The sequence below is a fragment of the Lissotriton helveticus genome, chromosome 1_1 (genome assembly GCF_964261635.1).
Source record: "Lissotriton helveticus chromosome 1_1, aLisHel1.1, whole genome shotgun sequence".
Taxonomy (NCBI): domain Eukaryota; kingdom Metazoa; phylum Chordata; class Amphibia; order Caudata; family Salamandridae; genus Lissotriton; species Lissotriton helveticus.
The window spans coordinates 517,318,493-517,330,623 of record NC_136057.1 but is presented as its reverse complement, the minus strand read 5'-3'; positions in this window follow the sequence as shown (position 1 = coordinate 517,330,623).

The window sequence follows — 12,131 nt, the reverse complement described above, 5'->3', positions numbered from 1 at the left end:
CCATGTGGAATGCTAACATGGATATACAGTTTGTGGCTGATAACTGTATGGCTGTGGCTCGGTATGTGACATCTTACATCACCAAAAAAGAAAAGACAGAATTGAAGGATATGTGGGAGGACATTTCCCATGAAAAGAGCCTCAGTAAGAAGTTGTACAGTTTCAGTCTGAAGATGTTGTCGCATCGACAAATCGGAGCTTACGAATGTCCTGACCGGTTGTCTTCAGCAAGTCTCTATGCCAAATCCAGGAGTATCATTTGGGCGAGTCTTGGTCTTGCTGCCATGCGTAATCGAGTTCTGAAACCTGTACGTGAAATTGAGTATTTGGCGGAAAAGGAGCCAAACAGTACCGATGTTTTGAAGACCAACATGTTGGATACATATTATCCAAATAGAAGCAGTCACCTCGAGAATGTTTGTCTGTATGAGGTTCTACAAAATTACATATTAAAGAGGAACATCAAAGAAGATATTGATAAAGGAGTGTATGCTGTAATTGGAAGTGAGGGATGTCTGGTCAAGCAAAGAAAATGCCAATTGGTAAATCATCAAAAATTGAGTGGCGAATCTCCTGAAAGAAAAGAGTTTTTCTATTTAGCACTTTTGCGACTTTTCAAGCCTTGGCGTGCAGAAGAGGAACTGCTTGGAGATTTCCTCTGTTACGAAGACTCTTTCAATGCTGCCAAGGAGACTATAGAATGTCCTGTTTTTCCCAAATATCTAGAAATGTTGAATGCGGAAATCGAGCAGGAAGCAACGATTGCAGCCGAGATTGCTAGAGACAGTTCTCAGGACAGTCAGAGTTCTGTTTCATTGAGTCAGGATCCACTAGGAGGACCAGTTATCGAAAATGAAGCTGCCACTGCCATGATTGAAGTGGAAAGAGCCATGGCACATGCTCAGGAGGATGCGGTTAACTTAGAAGACTTGGAAAGACAACTCAACGTTGAGCAGAGGAAAATATATGACGAAGTTACCAACCAAATTGATCATGGATTAAGTCATGAGAAGAAAGAGTGCTCATGTACGTCATTGAAGCCTGTCTGCCTGTACGTGAGTGGAGAAGCGGGAACTGGAAAAAGTTTCCTCATTAAAGCAATTTCATGTTATTTGCAGAAAAGGACTGAGTCATCGCTGTCTTGTGTTGTCACCGCTAAAAACTGGACTGGCAGCACATAACATTAAAGGTATTACTTTGCATCGTCTACTGATGCTGCCAGTGGAGCATGATAACAAATTACAATACCACAAGTTATCTGGAGATGCTTGTTGTGAAGTTTCAAGAGTCTTGAGGAAAATGAAACTTCTTATCATTGACGAAGTAAGCATGGTTTCCAATGTCATGCTTGCCTCTGTGCATTTGAGAATGCAAGAAGTTCTCAAAACTGAGTTTGATGTGTTATTTGGTGGCAAACACATCATTGTTTTCGGTGATCTTCTGCAGCTGACACCAGTGAAAGGACAACCTGTGTTCAAAATGCTCACGCATGAAGATACCAGGAAGTGCCTAGGGAGCATTGGCAACGTCAATATATGGTTAAACTTCAATTATGCTGAACTGCGTGAAAATATGCGTCAAGCGAAGGATGAAGATTATAAGAATATTCTACAAGATGTTAGAATTGGAAAAGTGACCGAGCATGGGAAAGAAGCTTTACATGCACGATTACTGTCAAATTTGTTTCCAGAAGAAAACGTTGTGCCTGAGAATATTTTTCGGAAAATTACTGAGAAGAAATCTGGAATATGTTTGATGCCAACTCTTGCAGAATGTGCCATCTTCAACAACAAAATGTTGCATTTAGAAAACCAAGAGATTGTGAAACTGGAAGCTATTGACAGAGTAGAGCATATGGGAGCAACAATTATTTTGTCTGAGAATTTGAAATCAAAATTGGATTCATTAGAGAAGACTATATCTAAAACTGCAGGTTTTGAAAAGACTCTGAATGTGTGCTTAAATTGCCGTATCATTTTAAGAAGGAATTTACATGTTGAAAGAGGTCTGGTAAATGGATCAATGGGTAATGTTGTTGACTTTGAGAAATACAGAAATAGAGATGGAATTGAATTTTTAAAAATTAAATTTGATGGCATTGAGGAAGTACAGTTAATTGGTCGTTGCTCTGCTAGGTATTTGCTTGTAAAAAACTTATATGTTCGCCGTAAGCAGTTTCCTGTTTGCTTGGCATATGCGGTGACAATCCATAAATCGCAAGGTTTAAGTGTAGACAGTGCATTGGTGAATATTGGCAGTTCTGTGTTCAAGGAGGGTATGGCATATGTGGCATTGTCACAAGTCAGAACTTTATCGGGATTGTACTTGATTGAGTGTGATGTCACAAACATTTGTGCGGATCTAGATTGTGTTAAGGAATACAATAGGTTAAGAAGAGAGTATGCGCCACATTTGCCTCAATATCCTTTGTTTGAGAAACGTGTGGTAGGCCGGAAACGAAGAAATGTGACCAATAGTAGAGAGGTTGTAGCAAAAAGTTGAAAAGTCGATGAACCCGAAATTATAAGCAGAAAGAAAAAGGATTTTGTTGAAGATGTTGTTGGTTTTCAATTTGAAAACAGTTCTGGTGTCAACTGCTATGCTAATGTAGTGGTTAATGTTGTCTTTTCTCTAGAAACTTTAAAAGAAGAGATTGTGGTCAATTCGGATCTGAGATTTTGCAGTTTGTTGAATTGTGTTAGAGAAATGTAGCACTGATAAAACAAAATAGAAAGTGTGTCTGAAATTCGAAATCTGTTAGACAAATGTTCAGGTCAAACGCAATTCTCTCTAAATATTCAGCAAGATTGTCAGGAGTTTTTAATGTATATGCTTGATATATTGCAAGATGAAGGTGTAGATGTAGATCACCTGTTTGGCCTTTCTTATCAATGGCAGCATGACTGCGAGAACTGTAGGGTATCAAGTACTACTAGTGTAGACTCAGAAAGATTTATATATTTAACTTTGCCAGACAGTAAATCAGTGTCCTTTAATAAGCTAGTAAAAGCAGCCGATCACAACATGGAGTGTAGCCAATGTAAGTCTGAAATGTTGTCCACATTATTTATACGAACATATGGCCAGTATGTCATTTTAATGTTCCAACGATGTAGGCCTGATGGAACAAAATTGACAACTTTAATTAAAAATGTTGTGGCTTCGCAGTTGTCAATATCAGGAAGGACTTTTGTAACTGCAGCAATTATATATCATGACGGTCCTTCGACAACATCAGGCCATTACACAGCTTATTTGAAGTCTAGAAACGGCTGGTCATTCTGCAATGATTCTGTTTTAACTTTAAAAAAAAAATTGCCTTTTGACCTTACAAATTCTTACCTGGTGTTTTTACAACCAAAATTTTAGGGAAAGAATCTCGGGATTTGCTCTGAGGAATTTCAAGAGGTTCTAATGGCTCCTACACTATTTGATTGATAAAAATTGATAAAAATGTATAATGCGCAGAACAATAACCCGCAGGTATCAAGGCGCCTAACAATAAAATCAGAAAGTTGAACAATTCATCCTTACACATAGGCTTGCAAAAAGAGGCGAGTTTTAAGGGCACTACGGAATGTCTGTAGCGATGGCAGGGACCTAAGATCCAGAGGGAGATCATTCCACCACTTAGGAGCTAGAGTGGAGAAGGCCCTACCACCCCATTTGGCTCTTCGTATGCGAGGAGCAGACAAAAGCAGTTTCCCGGAGGAACGCAGGTTCCTTCCAGGAGTATAGTGGGAGATGATGGAGCCCACTCCCGAGTCACTGTTTTTTGTAATGGCTCTGTATGTCATGCATAGGACTTTGAACCGTACTCGGCATTCTACCGGAAGCCAGTGCAATGTTTTCCTGGCCAACGTGGCCGAGCTGCGTCTGGGAACATCCAGAACGAATCTGGCTGTGGCATTCTGAACCACCTGTAAGCGCTGCAGGAGGCTCCTGTTTAGCCCTGCATACAGCGCATTACAGTAATCTAGGCGTGAGCCAATGAGTGCAACAGCTATTTGTTTTCTGGACTGTAACGAAAGGTATTTCCTGATCCTTCGCAGGGTATGGATTAAGCCCCAACAGGTGGAAATGGTTCTACTCACCTGTCTGCCCATATCCAGGGCAGGATCTATCATCACCCCAAGATTTTTAGCAGATGTTGTGGGGGAAGGGCACACTCCAAGCGAGTCAGGCCACCAGCTGGCTGACCAGATGTTTTCGTTCCCTCCAAACACCATCACCTCAGTCTTCTCCCCATTCAGTTTGAGAGAGTTCTGAATCATCCAGTGACCAACCGCCTCCATACAAGATCTAAACTTGGAGGCGGTCTGCACATCTGAATGGGAGAGAGAGACGAGTATTTGGGTGTCATCGGCATAAGAGACTACCTCCATCCCGAAAGTTCTTATTAGTCTGGCCAGTGGGGTCACGTAGATGTTAAATAGGGTCGGGCTAAGAGCCGACCCTTGAGGGACCCCACATAGCACAGATCGGGATGGAGATAGAAACTCATATTTGGCCTTGAGGATAAGTGTAGTACAGAGTCAAAATATATTTTTGAGTTTTAAGTAGTTACTGAAAAAAAAGAAGGTTTTCTTACAGAAAGTGGTGGGCACGGATTAGTTAAAGGACAACAGAGTATTTCCCAAAGCAAACGGTGTTCTTACCATAACACTTGACGTCATGGAAAATTAACTGCACTTTGAATGAGTTCAGAAAAACTGTTTCTTTTAATAAGCTAATTCAAGCAGCCAATCAAAACATGGAGTAGAGGTAATGTAAGTCTGCAATGCTGTCAACATATTTTGAACAAACTTTTGGTTATAATATCATTTAAAAATTCCAACTATATAAACCTGATGAAAATAAGTTTTCAACTTTAATTTCAAATGTTGTGGCTACACAGTCGTTGATTTTAGGAAAAACATTTCTAACTGCAGCTATTATATGACATGATGGTCCTTTCACAACATCCACTTATTACATATCTTATTCAAAATGTAAAAAAAGCTGATGTTCCGGAAATAATTTTCACTATGAAACAATGTTGCCTTTTTATTTAAAAATATTCTTACTTTCTGTTTTCAGAAGAAAGAATTTAGGGTAGGTAACTGTTTTATAAAGATTCTAGGAGTTGATATAATTTTATGTACTGTTTTTAATTGCTTTGTGATTAAAAGTGATGTAGAGAATTAAATAATTGTAGTAGTCATAGAGGTAGTGTAAGTCTGCTTCATAGTAAGCAGTATCAGTGTCATAGGAAATGTGGAACATGAGTGAGCAAGAAGAGTGAGATATTACTAGTACAGGATTGTGAAAGTGATCTTGAACGTTTTCTTTCTGAAAGTTGCGGAAATGGAAAATGACGGGATTTGCTTAGAAGAATTCCAAGAGTTATAAATGGCTCTTACACGATTTGGCCTTGTGGAAAAGTGTGGTAGAGAGCGAGAAGTCATTTATTGTATGTAACATATTTGTCAAAACGATGGAGCTTTTCTTTCAGAAAGTGGCGGGCTGAAAATAATAACAGCACAACAGAGTGTAAGCTGTTCATAGGACATCCTTCGACGTCATGGAAAGTAAGTTAATTTTAAGGAGTTCTGATTTTTGATTGGTTATGTTATATGGGTTTTTTAAACACAATCATTTTGATTGTGGTTTTTTTTCCCCGCTGTTATATGATGAATACCTTCGAGTCACTGTTTTTAGTGAAATTTGATATATTCTGAGAACAGCAAAAATAAACTATTTAACATGTATAATTAATTCTGTACTTTTTGTATTTATGATATACATTTAGAATTGTGTAGGAGGCATGGAGAAGCTGAGGCTTCTGTAAGTGTCAAAGTTGTTGCCTAGAGTGCTCACCTTCTGCGTAGTCTTTCATATGATAGACTACATCTGCACAATGAGATACCTAAGCAAAGGAAACACAAGTGATGTGATTGTGGAATGAGCAAAAAAAATTGCACGTTTTACAATTACATTAACTGTGTTTCCTAACATTACGAATCACATTGTGTAGATGAGGTTTAGGCCTGTTCCATGAGACAGAGGAGGTCTGACATTTGTTCAAGAGTGCAGTGGACATGACTCACTTCGTTGGTAGGCCTGCACATGTATTATCTCCTCTGTACTCTTCAACAACTTAAATTTCATCTGTAACCCTGAGTAGGACTCACCTGAAACGAATCTGTGGATAGGCCACACCTTATCAGTATCTAGAAACAATCATTTAAAATGTTAGGGGCAGATTTATGATGGCGTGCGCCTCTTTTGCGCCGCTGTTCCGTCACTTTTGTGACGCAGCGCCAGTGCAAAAGATGCACCATGTTGCAAGATAGGCCTCACTTCATCTCCAACAAGATACCATCAGTTTAAAATGTATATAATTAGGACTGTGTAGGGGACATGGAGAAGCTGAGGCTTCAGTAAGTGTCAGAGTTGTTGCATGCAGTGCTGACCTTCTGCGTACTCTTTCATATGCTGGACTACATCTGTACAATGACATATCTAAGCAAAGGAAACACAGGTAATGTGATTGTGAAATGAGGAAAAAAAATACACGTTTTTCAATGACATCACCTGTGTTTCCTAACATTACGAATCACATTGTGCAGATGAGGTTTAGGCCTCTCCAGGGAGACAGAGGAGGTCTGGCTTTTGTTCAAGAGTGCAGTGGACATGACTCACTTCGTTGGTAGGCCTGCACATGTACTATGTCCTCTGTACTCTTCAACAAGCCTAAATTTCATCTTTATACCTGAGTAGGCCTCACCTCAAACAAACCTCTGGATAGGCCACACCTTATTGGCATCCTGAAACAATCATTTAAAATGTTAGGGACAGTTTTATGATGGCCGTGCACCTCTTTTGCGCTGCCGTTGCGTCACTTTTGTGAGACAGCAGCAGTGCAAAAGATGCACCATGTTGCAAGATAGGCCTCACTTCATCTGCATCAAGATACTGTTATTTTAAAATGTATATTTTTAGGACTGTGTAGGGGGCATGGAGAAGCATAGGCTTCTGTAAGTGTCAAAGTTGTTGAAAAACTGTTTGTCCTTCAATCTTTTCCCTTGTCTTTTCTAATTTTTAAATACATGATTTAATATTTTTCAAATGTTTGTTCTTTCTTTCACAGATTGAAAGTATAAAAATAACAAGTGACTAAGTTAACGACAATTATAAGGTAAATGTTTTGTACTCTTTTCGTTACATTTCTATCACATTTAACTTCTATTAGTTCCACTGCTTCATTTCTTTAACCCTCACTTTCCTGCCTTTGCTACTTCCCTCATTCCTTTCTCTATTACTTACTTACTCTACTCATTCCACTCTTTTTCTCAGTCCCTCTCTTCTCATAGTTCCTCACTCTTGTTCACTCACTCCGTCTCTATTACTCTCACTGTCTCTGACTGATCATTCTTTCACTACTTGTTCATTATGCTTTCTCCCTGTAGTTCAAGCACACTAAGGGGCATATTATCAACACAGGCAATAAAATTATCGCTGCTTTTATCGGCAGAAAACTGCCGCAAAAGTGGCTTTAGTGGCAGTTTTCTGCCGCAAAAGCGGCTTTAGCGGCAGGTTTCTGCCGATAAAAGCAGCAAAAGTTTTATCGCCTATGTTGATAATATGCCCCTATATTATTTACATTTCTTTGCTGTTTCAATCATTCCTTTTCTGTTACTTCTTCTTTTCTGCATTCTGTTTTTTCTCTCTGTTATTCCACATGTTTTAATCTTAATTTGAACATTCACTCACATTCTCTAAGAAACTCTTGTTTGTTATTCTTCTACTCTTCTTTTTTTCTTTCACTTCCTTATCTATTTTGTTTTTCACAATTATATCCTCTTCCATCTTTTCTTCGGTAAATAGATCTATTAAACAGTATCTCTGGTTTAGTCCCTATAGCTGTCTTTCTTTTAACATTACTCTCTGTTTCCTTCCCTTATACTTACTCTTCTTTTTTTTTTCTTTTTTTTTTGGTTCGCTTCCGGTTTGCGTACCGGCGAGCGAACCGGGAAGCGAACCAAAAGAAATAGAGGTTGCCAGAGTGCTAAACATTCTAGCAATTTTTTTATAAAGGGGAGGTAGTTCTGAAAAGAACTTTTTTTTAATTATTTTTGTTGTTTTATATTTTTTTTATTATTTTTCTGAATATTTTTTATATTTTTTTTGTTTTTTTTGAGGGGGAACAACGAAAAACAGGCATTAGAAAGGGCTCAACAGGAGCAAAAAATGTTTTTATTTTTTGGGGCGTTTTGAGCACTTGTGGTTTTCAAATGCTCTGTTTATCAAATTGATACTCATATTTGCACATGAGAGTAGGTCACCACAATAAAGGCACACTATCTTCATGCGCACAAAATTCTGTTGGATGTTTGGGACCGTTTCCCTCGCCTCTGGTCCCGACAGAGTTACCTGTGCCGATGTACTGGCCACAGGAGTTGGTGGGTTGTCTTGGAGGTGACGCATCTCTGCAACGTTGTAATTCAGTGGATGCCACCTCTGCATATGACGGTGCATAGTATAGTTACCATAACTATACTTTTTGTCTGTACCTCTAGTTAAAATATCTTTACAAATGAGGCATGTCACATGTCGGGCATTCACTTTTTTTTGGCCTCGAGGAAAAGAATAAAACTGCCAAATAAAACTGTCTTTGTGGTGGGATTTCCGGGGCTCTTCACGTAAGAACTGCCTCCCCTCTACTTCCTCTTCCTCTTCTTCTTCCTCTTCCTCCTCTGGGTTGGGAAGGAACTGTGGAGGTGGTCCTTCCTTCCTAGGTGGTTGTGGTGGTGGTGGGGGTCCACCAGCTGCAGCTACTACAGATGCCATTATTTTAATAAGCAAAAACAGGTCTTCCTCTCACAAAGATGAAAGTCAGAGTGAGGAAAGAAGGTGGGGGCTTTCATCATTTGGGGAAAAAAAATGTTCTAAACCAATGAAAAGTGTTATTTTTAGGTCACATGACCTAGCCTACATCATTAGGAAACCAAAAGTGAAATGAACCAATAGAAAGTTTTATTAACAAGTCACATAACCTGTTACGCTTATGTTACGCGATCCGCGCCGCGCCCCGGATCGCTTCCGGGGAGCTGCGCTTTGCGCCTCGGTTCGCGCTCCGGAGCACTTCCGGGTGCGCTAACGCGGCGCGTCATAAGACGCATTACGCGGCAACGCGATATGTCGCGCTTACGTGAAGCGCCCCGGATCGCTTTCGGGGAGCTGCGCTTCGCGCCTCGGTTCGCGCTCCGGAGCACTTCCGGGTGCGCTAACGCGGCGCGTAATTAAACGCATTACGCGGCAACGCGATACGTCGCGCTTACGCGATGCGTCACGATGTTGTTTTCTAACGCGGCAGTTGCGCTAACGGAACGTTTACCGGTTCGCGGACCGGGTCGCGGCACCAAATTGAGCTAATGGGAAGCTACCCGGTGCGCGGACCGGTAGCGAAACAAAAAAAAAATGTATATATATATATATACATATAAAAATTATATTAAAAACATATAAAATATATTTTTCGATTTAAAGAAGAATACATTTTAAAGCTTTTGATATTTGCTATTAAAAAACCATTGAAATTCACTCAAAAAAACCATAGTTTATAGACCATATATAGTTAGCAATTAGCATTTACAAAACCTTGAAAATTCACTGAAAAAACCATAGGTTATAGACCATATATAGTTAGGAATTAGCATTTACAAAACCTTATTTTACTCACACAAAACCATTGAAATTCGCATATATAGTTAGTTGTACTAACTATATATCGCGCACCCGCAATCCACTGCTGATCATGTCACATATTACATCATTCATGACATGGTCAGTGACATCACTGATGACATCACTGATGACATCTCAAATTACATCACTGATGACATCACTGATGACAACATCCAGTGACTGTATGTTTCTGTAAAGTTAAAATATGTCTTACATATTGAAGAATGAGTGGATGTATAAGTGTCTGGATGAAGGATTTAGTAGGTGCATGACTGACTGTATGAGTGAGTGATTAAATGTGTCTCACTGAGTGTATGGGTTAGTGACTAAACTGTCTTAATTTGTGCATCATTATGTCTGTTGTTCTGTAAACTCCTGCATGTGTTGATCAGTAGCTATATGAGTAACTATATGGGTTATTGATTGGTTGCCCAACTATTTGTATGGGAGACTGAGTGTGTGTGTGGGTGGCTGGGAGGTGTATGACTCTGTGCATAGATGTGTGAGCAGTTGATTCACTAGATGTATGGGTTCAAAAGTGCATGTGGAAACAGCTGTATGGGCGGTTGACTGTGTGCATGAGTGTATTGGTGAGTGAATGGATATCTCAGTGCTACATGTCAAAGTAAGTACATATGTAAAACACAGTACATGTGAGAGTTGACATATATACATACCTGTGCATAAGAGCAAGTGAATGTGTGAGTGGCTGTATGGATCATTGTGAACTTGTATCAGGGATTGTAAAAGAGAGTAAATATGTGTTAGTATATGTTTGAATAAGTAAGGTTTGTATAACTGTATAGTTGAGGAAATGGAGGTGTGATTGATTTTTTGCATGACTGACTAGGTGTGTGAGTAACTCCATGGATGAGTGACAGTCTGTGAGTGTCTGTTTACACTGAGTGTATCTAAGGTTATATTAGAGTCTGAAGAGGTTCATCGTATTATCACATGAATGATGTCATCAGTGATGTGATCAGTAATGTCAAATGAGATGTCATCAGTGATGTCATCAGTGATATCATTTGAGATGTCATCAGTGATGTCATCAGTGATGTCATCAGTGATGTCATTTGAGATGTCATCAGTGATGTCATCAGTGATGTCATCAGTGATGTCATTTGAGATGTCATCAGTGATGTCATCAGTGATGTCATTTGAGATGTCATCAGTGATGTCATCAGTGATGTCACTGGCCATGTCATGAATGATGTAATATGTGACATGATCAGCAGTGGATTGCGGGTGCGCGATATATAGTTAGTACAACTAACTATATATGCGAATTTCAATGGTTTTGTGTGAGTAAAATAAGGTTTTGTAAATGCTAATTTCTAACTATATATGGTCTATAACCTATGGTTTTTTCAGTGAATTTTCAAGGTTTTCTAAATGCTAATTCCTAACTATATATGGTCTATAACCTATGGTTTTTTCAGTGAATTTTCAAGGTTTTCTAAATGCTAATTCCTAACTATATATGGTCTATAACCTATGGTTTTTTCAGTGAATATATATATATAGATATATAGATGCAGGAACCAGAATTCAGCCAGCCAACTTTGCGAAAAAGGGACCTTGTGACGCGCCTCTGGCCGACGTGGATAAATACACAAGAAACCTCCAGCAAGCAGAAAGGAAGAGGCCACACGGGGAATCCGGTTTGGAGGCTTTAATGTAGACAGCATGGAGGCATATTGCATTTTGGCCATATATATATATATATGTGTGTATATAAATTTCACTGAAAAAAACAAAGATTACAGGGATGTTATAGTTAGGCTCAGATTTCACTCATTCAGCAGTTACAGTTACCTGAGCTAAGTATAACTTACACCCCTACAATGCACTGCTTATGACCTCACATATTACATCACTCATGACATAGTCAGTGACATCACTGATGACATCTCAAATGACATCACTGATGGCATCATTGATAACATCATCCAGTCAGTGTATGTGTTTTCTAAGAATTTATGAGTGTTAAAGATATATATTAAGCTACTACAAAAGTTTTATTAGTATACTAGGTGTACTACTTCTAAGGGATACTACTTTTAACATATAATATGTGAGTGGCTGTGTGTATCCAGGTGTGAATGGGTGTCTGAGTGACAATATAGGTGTGTGAGTGGGTGTGTTAGTGGCTGTTAGGGTGTATAAGTGGATGTGTGAGTAGCTGTGTGGGTGAGTGTGTAGCTGTTTGAGTGGGTATATTGGTGAGTAAATGGTTGTTAGTGGCTGTATGGGTGAGTGAATGGGCTCTTTGAGTGGGAGTTTGGTTAAGTGGTATGTGTGTGAGTGGCTATATTGGAGAGTATGTGCCTGTGTGAATGGCTGTATGGGTGATTGAGCAGATGTGCAAGTGCTTGTATGGGTGTGTAATTGAGTATGTA